The sequence below is a fragment of the Crocodylus siamensis genome, chromosome 8 (genome assembly GCF_052110815.1).
Source record: "Crocodylus siamensis isolate JL-2025a chromosome 8, ASM5211081v1, whole genome shotgun sequence".
Lineage (NCBI taxonomy): Eukaryota > Metazoa > Chordata > Crocodylia > Crocodylidae > Crocodylus > Crocodylus siamensis.
This window is the reverse complement of record NC_143402.1, coordinates 73,427,463-73,445,653: the sequence shown is the minus strand read 5'-3', so window position 1 is coordinate 73,445,653 and position 18,191 is coordinate 73,427,463. Positions and strand designations below refer to the sequence as shown.

The following is an 18,191-nucleotide window of genomic DNA, read 5'->3' as shown; positions in this document are numbered from 1 at the left end:
TATGAACTTCACCTCATCAACCTACTGGATACTAAAACTCATGCACTTAATATAGACATTGGATTTATGACACATTACAACCTGCCTGAAGTCTGATTCACCAGGTACCTGCCTGACCTTACCATTTACACTTTTCTACCCCCCTCCCCTGCTTTGTCTCTTCCTCTTCTTTCCTATCTTTTGTTTTCCTGATTTCCAGCTATTTACTTTTTCAGACTGCCTCTTTGCTACCTTTGAGAACTCAACTACAGTAGAGTCTCCCTTTGGCATTATTTCCCCCTTCTTTCATCCCCTCCCTTCCCTACCCTTTGTTTTCCTAATTTTCACCTATTTACATTCTCACTCATATCCTGTCACAATTTTAGCTTCTTTCATTCCTTGAAGATCTCAGAACAGTAGAGTCTCCCTATGTCTGAAGATGAGTGATTGCACCCGAAAGCTTGCAAATAACCATTTTGCAGCTACTCAGCTGGTCTAATAAAAGATATCACATCTACCCAAAGAAGCTTGCCTGCCTATGTCCTTAGACCAACATGACTACAACCAAAAACCCTACAGCTATAAAGACACATTCAGATCTGTAAACCAATCTAATGAAAATTGCAGCAAGCAGTTATGATGAGATTGTCAATAAGAGAAATAGATTTACTTTTGAATCATTCTAAGTTAGCTCCCACAATGCATCCATGATGAAAAACACATTTTTTAAATTTTGTTTTGATTTGTGTCTCACCCCCATCTTCAGCTTCAGAGACAACTGGACTGTTCAAGATGCAGGAGCTCAAACCAGCCTGACAAATAGAAAACTTTCACAAGGCAAAAAACTTCCGAGAGAGATGATTTGTGAGTCTGTGACTTTCTCTGTGCTAGAATTGAAACTGTGTAAACAAGTACATGTTCAAATGTTGTTCTTCCCCATGAGGTGATAACCCACCATTCCTGGCTAGTAGAGACTAAAGCAATTCATGTTCCTAGCTCTGTCTTTTGGCCTTTTATCCTGCTTGCACTTAGGGTTGGATGTTATGGGCCTTATGTTGTACCAGACCTGCACAGGATGTGTTATAGAGTTTCATAGTTGGTAGGGGTCAGAAGGGACCTCAATAGATCATCAAGTCCAACCCCTTCCCCTAGGCAGGAAAGAGCACTGGAGTCATATGACCCCAGTCAGGTGCTTGTCCAGTCTACAAAAGGAAGGTTTTGACCCCAGTGTGATTTGAACACACAACCTTCTGATCTGGAGTCAGACATGCTACCATTGCACCATAGGGCCACAGCTGGTATATGTTTATGTCAGAATGGACCTTTTGCATCCAACTTTGCTTACTCTTTGCACAACTGGAAATGATTGTAAAGCTAAGTGCAGACAATCAAAAAGCCCAAGGCTGAATCGATTCAGTCTGTGCAGGTTAGTCTAAGCTACAAAGCTTAAACTGAGAAACAACTGGACAGACATTTACCTTTGATTCAGGAAATGCAGCCACATGCCTGCAGTGGCTCAGGACAGAAACTGGGAGGCGCTACAGCATGGCTCTCTGATGCTTCCTCTTCCTGTTGCACCCAAGTTCTCTGGGATTTGCAGTCCAAGATCACAATATCAGGACTCTGCAGGGTTGCTCATCACTTCTTCTTCCTGCTTCCAGGTGCCTCTGGGATTTGTAGTCCACAGTCGCAGCCAGCAGTAACTTTCAATAAGTTTGGCAGCAGGGCAGCGCTGTACTGGGGACGAGAGTGGTCAAACCCCCTTCCCTGGCCCCAGACCCCAGTCAGGGTTTGCTGGGGGGTGGGCAGTCCCTGCCTCTCTCTCCCTTCCCTCCCCAACAACCCTTCACTGCTGAAGCAGACAGCCCAGCCCAGGGCTGGAAAGCATGCTGGGATGCTAGGGGGACTCTAGTTTAACTTGAATCAGGAAGGGATCTTGGGAAAGAAATTTTATAAACCGATTTGACCCATCTCAGTTAAGTCTGATACTGCATTCAACCAGGTTTATCTTAAACAAGTTTCAGCCATTTTGAAACTGGTTTATGTGTACTGCACTTCTGTTCTGTTACAGGTTTAAACCAGTTTCTGATTATTTAAACCAGTTTATGTATAACTTTTGTCAAGAGGCCAGGCAGTGGAGACCTGGGCAGTATGGCTGCATGTCTCAGAATGTCTCAGCGTATGCAACCAGTGCCCCACCTTCAAGAGAATTCAGTACTTGGAGGCATGTGAGATTGAGTTTTTGTGTTAAAACAAGCTATCATAACAGGATCTGCTGTGTTCTGAGCCACAATTGTGGGTGCCAAGCACTTAAATATCTGTCCTTGAGCACTAGAAATTCTGACCCCAAATCTAAATGTCAGCGATCTTGGGAAGTAAAGAAAGGAAATCAGTGGGACTGAGAATAAGCCAAGCTGTTCACAGAGGAGGTGGGGACAAGTTGATCACTGCATGTGGATGATACGTTCAGTACAAGCAAAGGTACCAAGTGGCTCAGCACCGCCCCCCCCTTGGAACATCGTGTTCATGGCCTAACCACCCATAGTCGCTGCTGGAGGGAAGCAAGGCCCCCCTGCTTGTAAAGTAACCTGAACAAGCACCTGGGCTTTGTTCAAATAACAGGCTATGCCAAAAGATTTTTAAAGCTATTTTTAATAATAACTCTTTTCCCTGTTGAAGCTGATTTTCTCCCACTGACTTCATTGGCTTTCTTACTGTTTCAGGATGATTCATGTAATCCTACACATCTGTCTATATGCTGTACGTGGCTGTGCAAAGTGGACTTGGTTGATGTCCCCTACAAGGAAAAGAGGATAATTTATGCTTTTTAATTATAGGTTGCCTGCATTATGGTATAGTTATTCAACTCACTATCATTAACAATATAATATTAGTCTTAACTAAATTGCTGCCTTTTCCTCCATTATAGAAGACATGGATTGAACTTCCCTGCCTATTATCTATGGCATGCTAATTACTATGCTGGCTCTGGCTGCAAAAGGTCACATCTATATTTTCCCCTGTACAAACAAACATAGAGTAGGCTCTGTTCACACATACACTAATGTGAACTTCCTGGACCTGACTGCCCAGATCCCTGTGCCTCAATCTCTCCGGGGCAGATTGCCTGTGAAGTGCTCTGATTTTGATCTGTTATCATTTTATATCCAGTTTGCCCAGATATAAATTATTAGATGAGATGGAGAATCAGTCTCAGTGCGTCTCCAGGGACTTCCCAGTGCAACCCCCCCCCATTAAACAGGAACAGAACCACATGCTTTTGGAGCATGGAAGTAGGTATTCTGATAGAAATGCTGACCCATGCTCAGAGCCGCAGGCAAAATATGCTGAGACTTTTAACCTGTCCCCTTTGCACTTTGTGCAGCCTCCAGGTTGAGTTGTCTGGTTAGGAAGATGTGTGGTGGGGAGCTGGAGTTAAGAGACTTGTGATAGTCTCCTAGAGGCCCTGCTCATTTCCCAGCAACCAAAATGTTAATAGCCTGTCACCCTTACTCCAGGTGAGAGGGGAATTTGTGCACAAGTACTGGGTGGCATCACATCTTTGGATGAATGAGCACTGACATATAAGCCATCCCCAGGGAACAGGCTCAAGGGTGGAACTGTGTGACTGGTCTGAGTTCAGGAAAAGGATGTTTTCTAAAGGGATGTAGTGAGCAAATATTGAAAAAGGACAGGCATTATGCTATTTCCAACCAGGAAGAGGTTTTGGATGGCTTTCAGTGCAAAAGCTGCTTGCAACCCAGGTGTTCCTTGATTGGATTTTTCCCATCTATGTTCACAATGTGACACCAAAATAAATATAATATGAATTTTAAGCTTGGAATCTGGATTTGATTGGTTGAAGAGGTAAAGATACATTTTTTCTTCATAGAGTTCATTCATAAACTGATTATTCCCCTCCTCCCCATAACAGGTATGATGTTACCTGTCAAGACTTGAATTTTTGACTCTGGATCATGTTTACCCCCCCTCCGGAGGGCGTCACAAAGGATTATGGCATGTCTGTCCCATACTCACTAAAACTCCCTTAGGAGGAGACTGGACAAGCAGCTGGCTGGGGTCACACTTTTTCCTGCCACTGGCTGGGGGGCCAAATTCAGTGATCCTTTGAGGTCCTTTCTGACCCTAGCATCTATGAATCTATGAAAACCCAACAAGGCTGTAATATAGCAGGCTTAGGGCAGTAGTGCTTATTGGTGTTCACCTGGTACTATTCCAGGCTAGCTACATTACATGCATTTGATGGCTAAACGCACACAGAGGTATGCCAAGCTTCACCACAGTGCAGTCTGGCGACAGGGTAGACCTGGCCTGGCATACTGGACTGATCGATCACTGAGCGAGTTTAATTGAAAGAACTAATGCTATGCCTCACTTTGTTTGAACCAGGCACGACTCATCCCTGAACAGGTAGGAGCAATTCCTACGCATTGCAAGAAATAACAAAAATAAGGTCACAAAAACGGGGTGAGAAATGGAAGCTGGGAAGTAGGAGAGAGCTCTGGATATTGTGATTCAGCTCCTCGTAAATATTCAGGATTGAAAACTGGAATAAGCCTCAGGTCAGTAAAACAGCGAGCTGGAACTTAGTGAAGTCTCTTTATGGGTTTGTGCACAGACCTTCTCATACCAAAGGACTCCAGAGTGCTTTGCAGATATGATATGTTGCTGTTGATATTGCAGTTGCTGTTGCAGGTATTGTAGCGCTAGAGAAGCAAGAGGCACAGTCTGGACCCGCACCGGGACTCTGGGGGTGTTCAGGGGGACACAGATTTTCAAGCTAATAAAGCTCAAGGGTGCTTGGCTCTGAGCTGACAAGTAATGAACATTTTCCACAGGGGGGCCCTGTTTCCCAGCACAAGGCCAGACAACCCATCCGCTTTCAAAGCCCTCTGCTGGTCTGTGCCTGGGCAGTAAATACAGCCTCATGTTCTGCCCCCCCCTTCCTCGTTAAAGCACCGTTATCAGGCGTTCTTATCATTTGGTACCTTCCCAGGCTGCTTCAGAGTTTGTTTAAGGGGAAAAACTCCCAAACTGTGCTGTAGTTTTCTGCTCGACCATTAAGGAGAAACCAAAATCATGTAAGGCTTGTGCAAACTTTGATCCCTTTCCCCAGGTTTGCCAGGGCTTATGACTTTCATTTCCTTAAATCTTTAAAGAGGAAACTTGTAGCCTGGAATGATAGAGAATATAGAGGTTCACAGTAATTTCTCTTGCTGCAATATTTGCTGTGCAAATGTCAGTCTTGGATTGGCCTCATTTTATAAAGCAGAGGATCCCCAAAGTGGGACCCCTGGTTTCTCTGATGTGTTGTACCAATGCAGATGGGTTGGATCTGGCCATGACAGGCAAATACTGTCCACAGCAGCCCTGCTGCTTGTATAAAATGACCAATTATGATGGCAGAGAACGTTGTACCTGGCATTTCTGTACAGGTAATTTAAATAAAAATGGTTGCAACACTGCCTTTGAAGTTGCACTACCTGGAATTGTACAATAGCCTTATTGTCATAAGGCTTAAGAAGATGCTGTTTGCTTCCTCATTCTTTAGTTGTACCCAAAGAGTCCCTTTATACTGTGACTGCTGATTAACTGTTACCAGCACCGGCACAGGTTCTGAATGGAAGCCAGTGCTACAAGATCAATGATATTTAATTAAGATATGTGGCTATTTTTGTTCTGCTAAGATTTTGATCTCACACCAGCATAAATCAGCACTGATTCCACTGAAGCTTGTTGATATGAGAGTCTTGTCTACAGGGGCTATGTAACAAAAGCTGAATTAATTTTTAAACTTGCTTAGTCAAATCACTGCATGGACATTCATATTCAAAATGACCGTGGCCTTCATTCAATTAAGTTTCAGGTGCACAGCGAAGTTTGCCAAATCAAATGAAGGCCACTTAAATTCTGAATAAGAGTGTCCACACAGGACTTAAATGAGGTACAACTAATCCATGTTAACAGTTAATTCAGATTAATGTTCTGGATGGTCTGGACAAATGAGCAACTTCTTGTGAATAAAAAAGCGTGGGGACTTTACCACATTAGGTGCTCTGATGGTAACAGTCATTTTTACCTCACAGTCAATGAAAGCCAAACCACTGTAGTATGAAACTTCTGTCATTTAGCTTTCACTTACCTTGAAGTAAGTGTGAGTACATGGACCATATATACAAATCCTATAATTTGTTAATTTGCCCATACCTAGGATGGCCTTGGGTAAACAGGCCCAAGCCATTGGAGTAGCATACCCCTGGCAGAGGTGATCGCAGAAACCATCCCCCTGCCTCTCCCACACAAAACAGATGCAGACGTTCCTGAACTTGGGAAATGTGTATATAAAATTCCTGACCTGAACATTGCTGCTTGTTCCCAGGGTCTGACTGCTAGAGCTTATTTCTCTTACTACGCATTTGCGCTTCCCTCATCACGGTGGTATCAGGACATTTCTGTGGGTAGTCTGTCAGTAGCATAGTTCAGAAGCTGGGATGAATAGACTAGGACAGGGGTGGGCAACCCCCAGCAATGGGTGCCAGTGTGGCACGTAGTATCATAGTATCATAGTATCATAGTAGCTAGAGTCGGAAGGGACCTAGGTAGATCATCTAGTCCGACCCCCTGCCTTGGCAGGAAAGAGCCCCGGGGTCAGATGACCCCGGCAAGGTGCTTATCTAACTTCCTTTTAAAAATCCCCAGGCTAGGAGCCTGCACCACTTCCCCTGGAAGCCGGTTCCAGGCCCTAGCCGCCCTGACTGTGAAGTAGCGCCTCCTAATATCTAATCTAAACTTACCCTCCGCCAGCTTGTGACCGTTATTCCTGGTCACTCCTGGCAGCGCACGGGGGAACAGGGACTCCCCCAATACCCGCTGATCCCCCCTGACCAGTTTGTAGCAGGCCACAAGGTCCCCCCTTAACCTTCTCTTGTGGAGGCTAAACAGGTTCAGGTCCCGTAGCCTCTCCTCATAAGGCCTGCCCTGCTGACCCCTGATCATGAGTGGCCCTCCTCTGGACTCTTTCCATATCGTCCACGTCCCTCTTGAAGTGTGGCGGCCAGAACTGGACGCAGTACTCCAGCTGCGGCCTGACCAGTGCCGCATAGAGGGGGAGGATCACCTCCCTGGACCTGCTCGAGATGCATCTGTGGATGCATGACAGGGTACGGTTGGCCTTCTTGACTGCCTCCCCACACTGCCGGCCCATGTTCATCGTGGAGTCAATGACGACTCCAAGATCCTTTTCCGTCTCCGTGCTGGCAAGAGGGGAGTTCCCCAACCTGTAAGTGTGGTGCTGGTTCTTCCTCCCCATGTGCAACACCTTGCACTTATCAGTGTTAAACCCCATCCTATTCTCATCCGCCCACTGTTGCAACCTGTCAAGGTCAGCTTGTAGCCTATTGCACCCTTCTAGTGCACCCACATCCCCCCACATCTTAGTGTCATCAGCAAACTTGAACAGGGTGCTTTCTACCCCCTCATCCAAGTCACTGATGAAGACGTTGAACAGTGCGGGCCCGAGGACCGAGCCCTGCGGAACCCCACTGCCCACGTCCTTCCAGGTCGAGAAGAACCCATCCACTACCACCCTCAGAACCCATCCACTACCACCCTCATACGTGAAGGCATTTTGCTTGACACGCATGCCTCAGGGAAGGCAGCGTGGAAGGGGCCAGGACTGTGCTATCACAACCAGGATTGGGCCTCTTGCGGCTACCCCGCCATCCGCCCCCGGCACACCAACATCTTATGAGTTGAGGTTGTGGGTATTTTTGGCACTCTGCCCAAAAATATTGTTGACCCCTTGTAACGAAAGGGGCCTGAGCAACCCCACGAGCAAATCCCTGAACCCTGAATGGGCTGAGCAAGCCCACAACAAAATAAGAAACCCCCGGAGCAGGAAGCGGCACGCATGGCGCCGCCACTGTGGTTTAAGACCCAGCTCTCAATCAAGCTGGGCGGTGCCAGGCTAATGACATCAGCCCCCAGCACTGCCGTGAGAGATTTAAAAGACACCTGGAGTGCTGGGGAAGCGAGCACTGGGTGAACTACTCCTGAGGAAGAAGCAGGCTTAGGACACCCAGGCAGAGAGATGTCAGAGCCATGGGGGCTCAATTCATATAGAGTGGCATAGGCTATGAGGAATTTGAGGCAAAGGAAACTGAGCCTTGACCCAGCAACTAACCAGCTTTCCCAAGGAGCTGGGAAAGCAGCAGACTGGCTAAGAAGGTTGTTAACCAGAACAGGAACAACCCTATTGGGAAGAGGCTCCTCTTTGTTTCTTTCTGGTTTTTTGTTCTTGATTTTCTGGGGAGAAAACAGTAGAATCCGGATACCTGGAGTCCTTCCATCAGGATTTTACTCAAAGATTAACCCCAGGGTATTTAGCCTAATTGGATAAATCCAGATAGAGCTGTCAGGATTGCCTCTGAGAGAACCTGGAACAGATCGTACTCCAGCAACATAATTCATCAAGTCGACACCAATGGTTGGCGTGTGGCTGGGGGTGTAGGGGAGGTGGAGCCCCCTTCATCAACTGCTTCCGGATTCGTGAGTAACCCCAAGTGGGACCTCTGTATTTATACCCACTGAATCCCTCCTATCTAATTTGTTACCATCAGAGTTGTGGCAGGTGAGCTGAGGGGAGGTTCAGCTTGGTGGGGACCCAGAAAAAGTCCAGCCTCAGATAAGTGGGAGCGTTACACCCCTGGACTAGAATACAGTCAGAATCCAAATACTGTGTCCTGTTCACTGGACCACGTGACCTCTGTCCCATCATTCCACGTACTACAAGCATCCTTTCCCTTCCTTTATACACAGAAATGTTTGCCAATACACCTTGACTGGCTAAGTGAGTCAGCGCTCTCCTAATCTCAAGCTAATGGGTTTCATCTGGTTGTTTAGAGCACATCCTGACATTTCAAGGAATGATGTAAGCACCAATGGGCTTAGTGATTTATTAGCAGAAGGCAGCAATGGAAGGCACTCCAAGTACTGCACACCTAGCAGCTTGTAATTTTCTATGGGGCAAAGAATCTGTGGTGGCAACCATCAAACGACTCCCAGAATAACTGCACCTCCATCCTGGGGAAAGAAAATAAATAGGAATAGTGAAGAGGAAGAGAGGGCAGAGAGGGAATAAGGGAGGCCACGTAGAGTCCCTGGAATGGAAGGAAAGTGGAGTGGAGGGACAAGGGCATGAGGCGAAAGAGTGGATAGGAAAGCATGCAGAACAACCGGCGTGGGAGGGAGAAGTGGGGATGATGGCATGGAGCAGCAGAAAGGAAGGGCCCTTGCCAAATGGAGGGTTTCAGAGTCTCCAAAACAGAGAAAATGGAAGGGTGGTAAACAAGCAGGTTGTGGGGGGCGGAGGAATACACAGAGCCCCTCATGTGGAAGACGGGTTTGGCCTACAGAACCTGTGAAGGGTGAGACTTCGAGTTACCAGGAGTAGCAGGAAGCCCCAAGGGAGTTTTGCACCTATTACCAGCCTGTCTGCAAGACTGGAACTCTTCTGCCATTGCTTGGGAGGATGTAGGGGCTTCATGAGCCTTCCTTTCCTCTTCAGATATCGCCCTTGTGGGGTTACATGTCAGTCTCCCACCCCACCTGAGAGTCACCTGTTGCTGCTCTAGACAAGAGCAGAAAGGTACTGCAGGCTGCGGCTGAGATGCCCTCAGCAGAGCAGTGTATGGGGAAACTTGCAGAGTGATTGCTTGGTTTAATCCCATGTTATCAGCTTTCCTCTTTCAGGAGCCCTAAATTCACTCATAAATTGAAAAGGAATGGTTCATTTAGTAGGTGAAAGGGCCAGATGCTTGCTGTTTATTCTCTGCTTTGCTTTTAGAAAGCACTGTTAGAAAGCTGATAGCAAATACCTTAGCTGTTGTCTGTAGCATCTGATGTCAAGGATTTCTAGTGTCATGTCTGTGCGAACAGAATTTAAAATAGTGCCGCTGTATCTTTTAGAGTAACTGTATTTTATCAAGCTTGCACCATAAATTACTCCACCGCCTGGGCAGTGTATGTTGTAATTCATAATTGCTTCTGAAAAAGGAGGAGTATTGACTTCCCCATTGGACTCCGATCAAATTTCAGCCTTTTAGAGCTTTGTGCAACTGCCAGGTGCATTGGAATCCAGATACCAGCTCTTGCAACCTTCCTGTGACATTGGCAGTGCACACTTGACTCTGCTGCATACAGACAGGATCCCCTCCCTGGGAGAGATGGATGGTGCAACCGACAGGTAAGTGCCAGCTGTGTCACCTGTCCAGGGCCTCCTTTAGGGTTGTAAGGAGCTCGTCTGAAGAGCTTTCAGAACGGTTCTGCAGGCCAGATTCTGGCTTCAAAGGCACCCATACAAACCCACTGGCCTTCATACCAAGTACACTTGGCATTGGCTGTGTTGGCACAAAAGGGTCGTAAAGCACCCTCCTGGGGAACCCCCCTGCCCTTGGCTGCCCCCACCCTTCAGGACGTTTGCAAGGGATGATGTGTCCATGTTCCCTATGCCCTTGCTACTACAAAGCACAAGGGATAAAGTCAAAAGGGTCTGGACCAGAGCTGAACTGACCTCCTAACAGCCACAGGAGAGGGAGGCCCATGCTGTTTTCTTTCAGCCCTTGTGCCAGTATAAGGATCAATGGGGCCTTCAGTCTCAGCATGCTGCCCAAAGTGACATGGGTAAAGCTATCCCAGAGAAGGAACAGGGATGAGCTGCCTCATGGGCCACATGGTAGCTCTGCAAAGACCCTGATCTTATTTCTAAAGGAAGCTGACATGATACACTGAGCTGGTACATTTGAAGGGGTTGTCTCTCTGGAGCATTTTGACCAGAGGCCTATGCTAAGCCTGTCAGTGAGGCAGTGGTACAAAAAAGCAGATCTCAAAGGCAGGACCTGTGGAGGAAAGAACTGTGGTAGCAGCAGTAGCAAGAGCCAGCAAAAGGTAGAGGGGAGGCTAGTACTTAATGGTGGGGTGGGAGCAGAGGCAACTTCATCTCTGAGTCTGGCAGTGGGTCTGAAGGCTTTTAAAAGCACAAAAGGAGCTAGATTCTGAAATAACCAGGCTCAAGGTCCTTGAGAAGGAGGTGATTTGGTTATGCTTTGGTGTGCAGATAAAATAGGCAGCAGCATGCTGGTTTTTGCAGGGGGTGGTAAGTGAGGAAGTGGGGACAGCATTCAAGCTGAGAGATATAAAGGACTGGATGGGACTTCAATGGAAGTACAACGGAGACGGTGACATATGCAGAGGCTGCACCTGGCCTATTTGCCATGGTAGGGTGTGTGGGAGGAAGAGGAAGAGGTGCAGGTTCAGGGATTACAAAACAAGGAGCAAGGAAAGAAGTGGGAGGTTATTTGGTGAGAATGCTGTTGCTGAGGCATTTAACTGACAGGTAGGAGTGAGACCCAGAGGAGCACTGTCAAAGGAGAGAGTTATTCAGTACACACACACTCTCTCCACACATAATAATCAGCACCAACTACAGCCCAATAGGAAACCTTGACCTGGTAAATGTTCACTGGGCTGGCACTTAACTGAAGCAGGCAGGAATTTACAGTGCTAGGCCCTTTATATTTTGTACAACGCAACATCAAATTTAAGTTCAAGCAGGAGGCAAAGAAATGATACAGGTACATGTGTACATGCACACTCACAGACACACAGTGGCACGTATGTAACCCTGGCATCATGCATCTCTCTCTCACACACACCCCTGGACTCACACATAAAGCCATAGTTGTTGCTGAATTGATTTTAGAGGTTCATTGCATTCAGGAATGATCCAACTGTTGTGCTTCCTGTCTCTTCCCCAGGTAATATTCTCATTGCAGCGATGACAAACATGAAAACTGAGAATGCCAAGATTTATCTCAACATAAGCAAATGAATAATTTTTGAAAGCTGGACTCAGATACACAGGGGAAACTTCTCCTACTGAGCAAGTGTGAGCCTTAAGTGAGTCTCAGCTGTGAAATTCTGAACTTTGTTCTAACAGTAGCGCACACCTGTGAATAAAGCTCAGAACAGCCCTGTGCAGTGGGTAAGGGTCCCTCCTGTTTTGAAGCTGCCTTAGACTGCAGTATATTTGTACCTTATGTTAATGCAAGGCATTCCACTTATGCCTGTCTAACTGGCACTCTTGCAAACTATATCACTCTTTATTTTCAGCTGAGCAACCTTTTTCAGAGATGTTGGGCATCCACCGCTCCAGCTGAATTCAAGGAAAGCAAATCATAGAATCACTGAGTCGGGAGGGACCTAGACAGATCATTGAGTTCGACCCCCCGCCATGGGCAGGAAGGAGCACTGGGGGCGGGAGGGGTCATAAGACCCCAGCCAGGTGCCTGTCCAGTCTCCTCTTGAAGATCTCCAGGGAGGGTGAGAGCACCACCTCTCTGGGGAGCCTCTTCCAGGCTCTGGCCACCCTTACAGTGAAGTCGTTCTTCCTAATATCCAGCCTAAACCTCTCCTCCCTCAGCTTGTGGCCATTGTTCCTGGTGACTCCAAGGGGGACCCTGGGGAACAGACTTTCCCCGAGTCCCTGCTCCTGGCCCCTGATAGGGTTGTAGGCAGCCACAAGATCCCCCCTCAGTCTCCTCTTGCGGAGACTGAAGAGATTCAGGTCCCTCAGCCTCTCCTCATAGGGCTGGCCACGGAGGCCCCCAGCCATACGAGTGGCCTCCTCTGGACCCTCTCCAGGTTCTCCACGTCCCTCTTGAAGTGCGGCGCCCAGGACTGGACACAGGACTCCAGCTGCGGCCTGACCAGCGCCGCATAGAGGGGCAGCAAGACCTCTCTGGACCTGGTAGTGATGCTCCTGTCGATGCAGGACAGGGTGCGGTCGGCTCTGCCTATTGCTTCGTCGCACTGGCGACTCATATTCATCCTGGACTCAATCCTGACTCCAAGATCCCTCTCTGCCCCTGTGCTGCCGGGAGGGTCAGCCCCTAACCTATAACCATAATGCTGGTTCCCTCTCCCCAGTGCAGCACCCCGCACTTGTCCTTGTTGAACCGCATCCTGTTCAGGTCCGCCCACTTCTCCAACCTATCCAGGTCTGCCTGGACGCGGTCCCTGCCTGCCGGTGTATTCACTTTACGCCCCAGCTTGGTGTCATCACTGCACTTGAACAGGGTGCTCTCCACCCCCTCGTCCAGGTCGCTAACGAAGATGTTGAACAGCACCGGCCCAAGGACCTAGCCCTGGGGAACTCTGCTGCCCACACTCCCAGGTTGACATCGACCCATCTATCACCACCCTCTGGGTGTGCCCCTGGAGCCAGTTTGCCACCCATGTGACCGTGCATTCGTCAATGCCGCAGTCCCTCAGCTTGCCCACCAGAATTGGGTGGGACGCTGTGTCGAAGCCCTTCTATAAATCCAAGAAGAAGTCCAAATGCCAGGCATCTCTGAAAATCGGAGCCCTCGTGCCTTCAAGTTGTTCACCCAGATGACTAACCAGCCAAATTGATTTGCAAGTGGGCTCTAAGACCTCCCTGCAAAGATGGTGGCTTCATTCAACATGCTTATAACTGTCTGTGTGTCAACATCCCAGTGTCATCTATTTGCATTTTGCAGGAAGATAACACACAGCCTATGCCCAGTCCGGGCCTGCACAGTCCTTGCTCCTACAGCTGCAGAGTGCTTTTGCAGAGTGCTGTCACCGCCGGCTGCAGAACTGGCTCTGTAAGTTGTGCACCTCCCCCTGAAGAGCCCCCTTCCCACAGGGCATGTTGGGAGTGTTCTGGCAGCAGGAAAGGGCAAAAACTGCTTTTGTGAGCCGTGCAGTGTCGAACACTGGGATGAGATCTCTCAGATACATTTTGTTTCTTATCTGTAGGGGGTTTCTCTCTTTCTCAGGCACTAGCCCAGTGCTGCAGAACTGTGATCATAACAGGCAGAACTGTTGGGGAGCAGAGGGAACAAGCTTGTGGTGCTTGGAATAAGTATTTTAGACAGTGATCACTGCAGCCATAGTGCTTCTTGATCTGTGTTCTCACTCCACAGCCAGGAAAATATAACAATGTCTCATAAATGAACATTTCACCCAGATCCATCCAGAGACAATGCTAGGGCACACCGTAATTTTTGATGTGCTCAGCCTGTGAGTGTAATGCAAAATCCCTGCATAGGTTATTGGCAGTGAGGAGTGAGCTGGGAACCTCTAAATCTAAAAGCATGAGCCTGAGCCTCTCCTGTATAAAACATGGGAATGAGGAAAGAGCGGACCACTGGAATGCGAGCTGAGCTTCCTCAGCCAGTGGGAATATGTAACCCAGACCTTCCAGCACAGTGCTCTGTCCTTTTCTAGTGGTGACTGGGTGGCATGCTTAAGATCAGTAGTTTTGATTCTCACTGATTACATTCTCCTCCTGGGATCAGGATGATACACAAGCAAATGGGATCATGTGCAGTGTCTTGGGATGATGTTGTTACTGTTTGCTCTGCTAAATTCTATACAGAGGTGATGAGTCTTAGAGAGGAGGTTGGGCAAACAGCAGACTTTGTTCTCTGCACCGTCTCTAATTTGATTAAACTCTAGTAGGGCTAAGTACAGACAATCAGAAAGCCTGAGGCTGAATCAATTCAATCTTTGTGGGTTAGTCTAAGCTTCATAGACTGAATTGATAAGCGAGTGAACAGACATTCACTTTTGTTTCTGGAAATGCAGACACATGCCTGGAGTGATCCAGACCAGAAGCTGGGGGGTGCTAAAACACACCTTCCCGCTCAGCTGGAGCAGACAGCTTGGGCCATCCACTCTGAGAGACGGGGTTTGCAAGGGAGGTGCAAAGCATCCTGGGAGGCTTGGGGACTGTGAGTTAACTTGAATCTGGAGCGGGTCTGGGACAGAAGATCAATAAATTGGTTTCACCTAAATCAGTTAAATCTGATCCAGGTTGATCTTACACTAGTTATGCCCATTTTGAAAGTGGTTTATGTGCACTGAACTTCTGTTGTGTTATAGATTTTAACTGGTTTCCGATCCCTTACACCAGTTTATGTGTAACTTCTTCGCTTAGCCTAGAGGGAGAGCAGCTCCTGGGAACTGGTGCTAAACAGCTTTCCCAGACAAAGGGGTTGCCTGCCTGCTGGTGCATGGCTGTAAATAAAACAAGTAATGCTTAGAACATACTCAGACTCGATCTCACTGATTTCTCCTCCACCAGAGGGGGAAAACCAGTCTTCGAGGGTCAACCTCTTCTACTTGTGGAGAGGTTGCATTGGTTTCAGAGTGGGATGTTCAGGTTGGGAAAACAACAGTAGTGACTGTTGAAAAGAGCCTTGACACATTTGCCTATCAGTCATGCTCTAACACAAATATATCACCTCCAAGCCAATGACTGGGGCTTTGATTCTCACTTTAAATATGTAAATGGCATTCCATTCTTGGACACATTAAAACATGTAATTACGAATCTGAAAGTCCTGGCTGTGTGGCCCATTTCTTTGGTACTTTGCCCAGATGAGATGGAAAATAAGTTTTGCATTGGAGGGAAAAAGAAGGGTTATTTGATCAAGTAGATATGGGTGTAGCAAAGTATGTAAGTGGGTGTGCATCTTTAACCACACAAATAACGTTTTTTTCAGCAAAGAGCTGATATGCTTAAGTCAACCAGACCTAAACATATGCTTGGTGTTAAACATATGTTTAAGTGCTTCCCTGAATTGGGACCTTAATGTAATCTTTTATTATTTTGTGAAAGTAAAGCTACTTCTTCAGTACTTCTGTTATGTCACTTGTAACTACACAGAGGAGAGCAATTCATCAGCTACACTTTCAGGCCATAGAATTTGTTTCTAGTGGTACATGTTTTCCAGCCGGAAAATAAAAATTTGATTGTGACAGGTGTGGCTCTTCGGGGTCCATCCACTAGTGACCCCACAACTCCCGTTATAGGCCAACCGCCTGCCTTCGCCTGCCATGCCTTGTTGTTACTTGCTTAATTAGAGGATGTTAATTAAGCGGAAGGCTGCCCATTTTCTGCCCCAATGCCTGGGGTGCTATCTACGGCTCCTTTCCTCCTGTTACACCGCAGCCCAGGCCTCGCGGATGTACCTGACGTTGTTTGGGTCTGTTCCACTCTTGCAACCTGCATCCCACTGGCATTCTGGCTTCTCTCTCACATCTGTGGCCCTCTGGCACTCAGTCACTGCCCCCCCTCTCTGGGGCTTCTCACACTGCCCTCCTTTCTGGGGGTCAGGTGACCATAGCTGTACTTGGCCCCAAATCTCCCCCTCGGGGTCTCGAACCTCCTGCCGGGCTCAGGCGGCCGCCTGGCCTCTGATTCTTCACTCCCCTTTTCGGGACTGGGGTCAGTGCACCCCCAAATGCTGCACCCTCTCTGGCACTGAGGTCCCCACACTACTATGGAGCCCCTATGAGGCCTCCTCCAACCCCTAACAGCTGCACCCAGTCCTCCAGTCTAAATAGTGAACACAAAAAAACACAAAAGCCCCTGAGCTATAACATAAAATCTAAGCCGTCTGGCTAAAACCACATTCAGTTCCTACCAGGGAATTTTCCACCCCATAACAGCAATCAGGAGTGGCTCATGCAGTCAGGCTTCTCCATACTGTTGGATCTAGCAGAGCACCTTCTCCCTTGGCTGCCAACGGGAGACTGCCTACCTGGCCTCAGCCTGGGGTTACATGGGAGCCAGGCGGTGCCCCTTCCAGTCAGCTGACTCCCACTGGTTACCCTGGCAACCCGCAGCTGGATTCCTTACCTATAACTCCACAAGTAGCAAGCACCTCAGTGCCCTGCTACATTGATCTTATCTTTAAACTTTGGAAACACTAACATCTGGTACAATAGGATGCTGAAACGAGGGCTGTCCTGCATGATAGGAGAGCTGAACAATGACATACATCCTGAATTATTGTATATACATTTACATGTAGGTTTTTTATATATATTTAGGATAATGTTTTTGCATTAAAATATTTATTTTAGATGTAATTGAAACTAGAGGTCGTGGTTAGTTGAATATGGGATTTCAGTTTCTAGCAACACTATATAACACAATAACTTTACTCAATAAGCAGTTCTTTTTCCCAGTCAAGAGGAGCAGTCAGTGGAGTAAGATTGGTGGGGTATAAGAGTCAGGGCTCCAATATGCACTGCTTCGAATGCTGTGTAGCTATTCTGCACTTAGGTCATAATGTTCTAAGAGACTACATAGTGTGCAAGGCAGTGGAGAATGTGATCCTAAAACCAGATGTCTCATAAAATGATTTGTATGTTAAAATGAAGAGTCACATTGAGGATACAAATCTTCTGTTTGCATATTTGCAGCCTCCGTTTGCCCTATTCTTCTGAGAGGAATAGGAAGAGTTATATAAACATCAGCATTGTGAAAGATCATGTTCATTCTGTCTAGGTATCCTGAGTACCCCACTCTCACACCCAGTTACGTCTTCTGCCAGTGCAGTAACTCTGGGCAACATCTTGCACAGCCGCAACCTGAGTACATCAGAGGGCGAGTCAGACCCGTAATGGGAACACATGCTTCAGGTTAATTTGAAATGTGAATGCTACTAGGTGACTCAAACTGGTAATGGGATAAGTAGACCATCAAGTGTAGCTCAAGATCTGGCTCACATTGGAAGCAGGGTTCCAGGGGAGTTAAGAGTACTCAGCACATCGCAGGAAGAGCTCAGCTCCTTGAAGGACCTGGTTTTTAGTTTGATTATCTAAATCCATTGCTTAGTATATACCAAGGGCAGGTTTTGTTAGATGTGGAACATTCAACTACTGTTGACTTCAGTGTGGTTTGTGGACAATCATCCCCTTTGAGCAGCTGCTAAGCGCCTTGTAGGATTGTGACTTTCATAGACTTTAAGACTGTAAAACCCTCTTATGCAGAGAGATGATATTTTTATGAACAGGCTTGGACAGGGCAGCATAGGAGAAGCTTGTATTGCTATTGTTTGGTATAGGACTAGGAAAAGAGAGGTGGCCTTGCAGTTAAGAACCTGATCAGAGACTCTGAAGATCTGGGTTCCATTTCTGCTCTTCCGTAGATATCCTAAGTCATTTAGTCTCTCTGTTCTGCTGAAAAATAGACTAAAACCTCCCAGGGGTGTGACATAGTTCAGTGGTTCTCAATCTTTTTTGTACCAGCACCCATTTGTAAACATCAATGGCCAGTCCTGACCCACTGCCCCGCATTCCCAACCCACTTCCCC

At 47.3% G+C, this 18,191-nt stretch overlaps 1 non-coding gene across 1 annotated transcript; it reads right to left on the bottom strand.

The window, feature by feature from the left end:
* Positions 1-1,198: 1,198 nt before the first annotated feature.
* TRNAW-CCA (transfer RNA tryptophan (anticodon CCA)) lies at positions 1,199-1,270 on the bottom strand. Its single transcript has one exon. It is a non-coding gene; the product is annotated as a tRNA-Trp (tRNA).
* Positions 1,271-18,191: the final 16,921 nt, after the last annotated feature.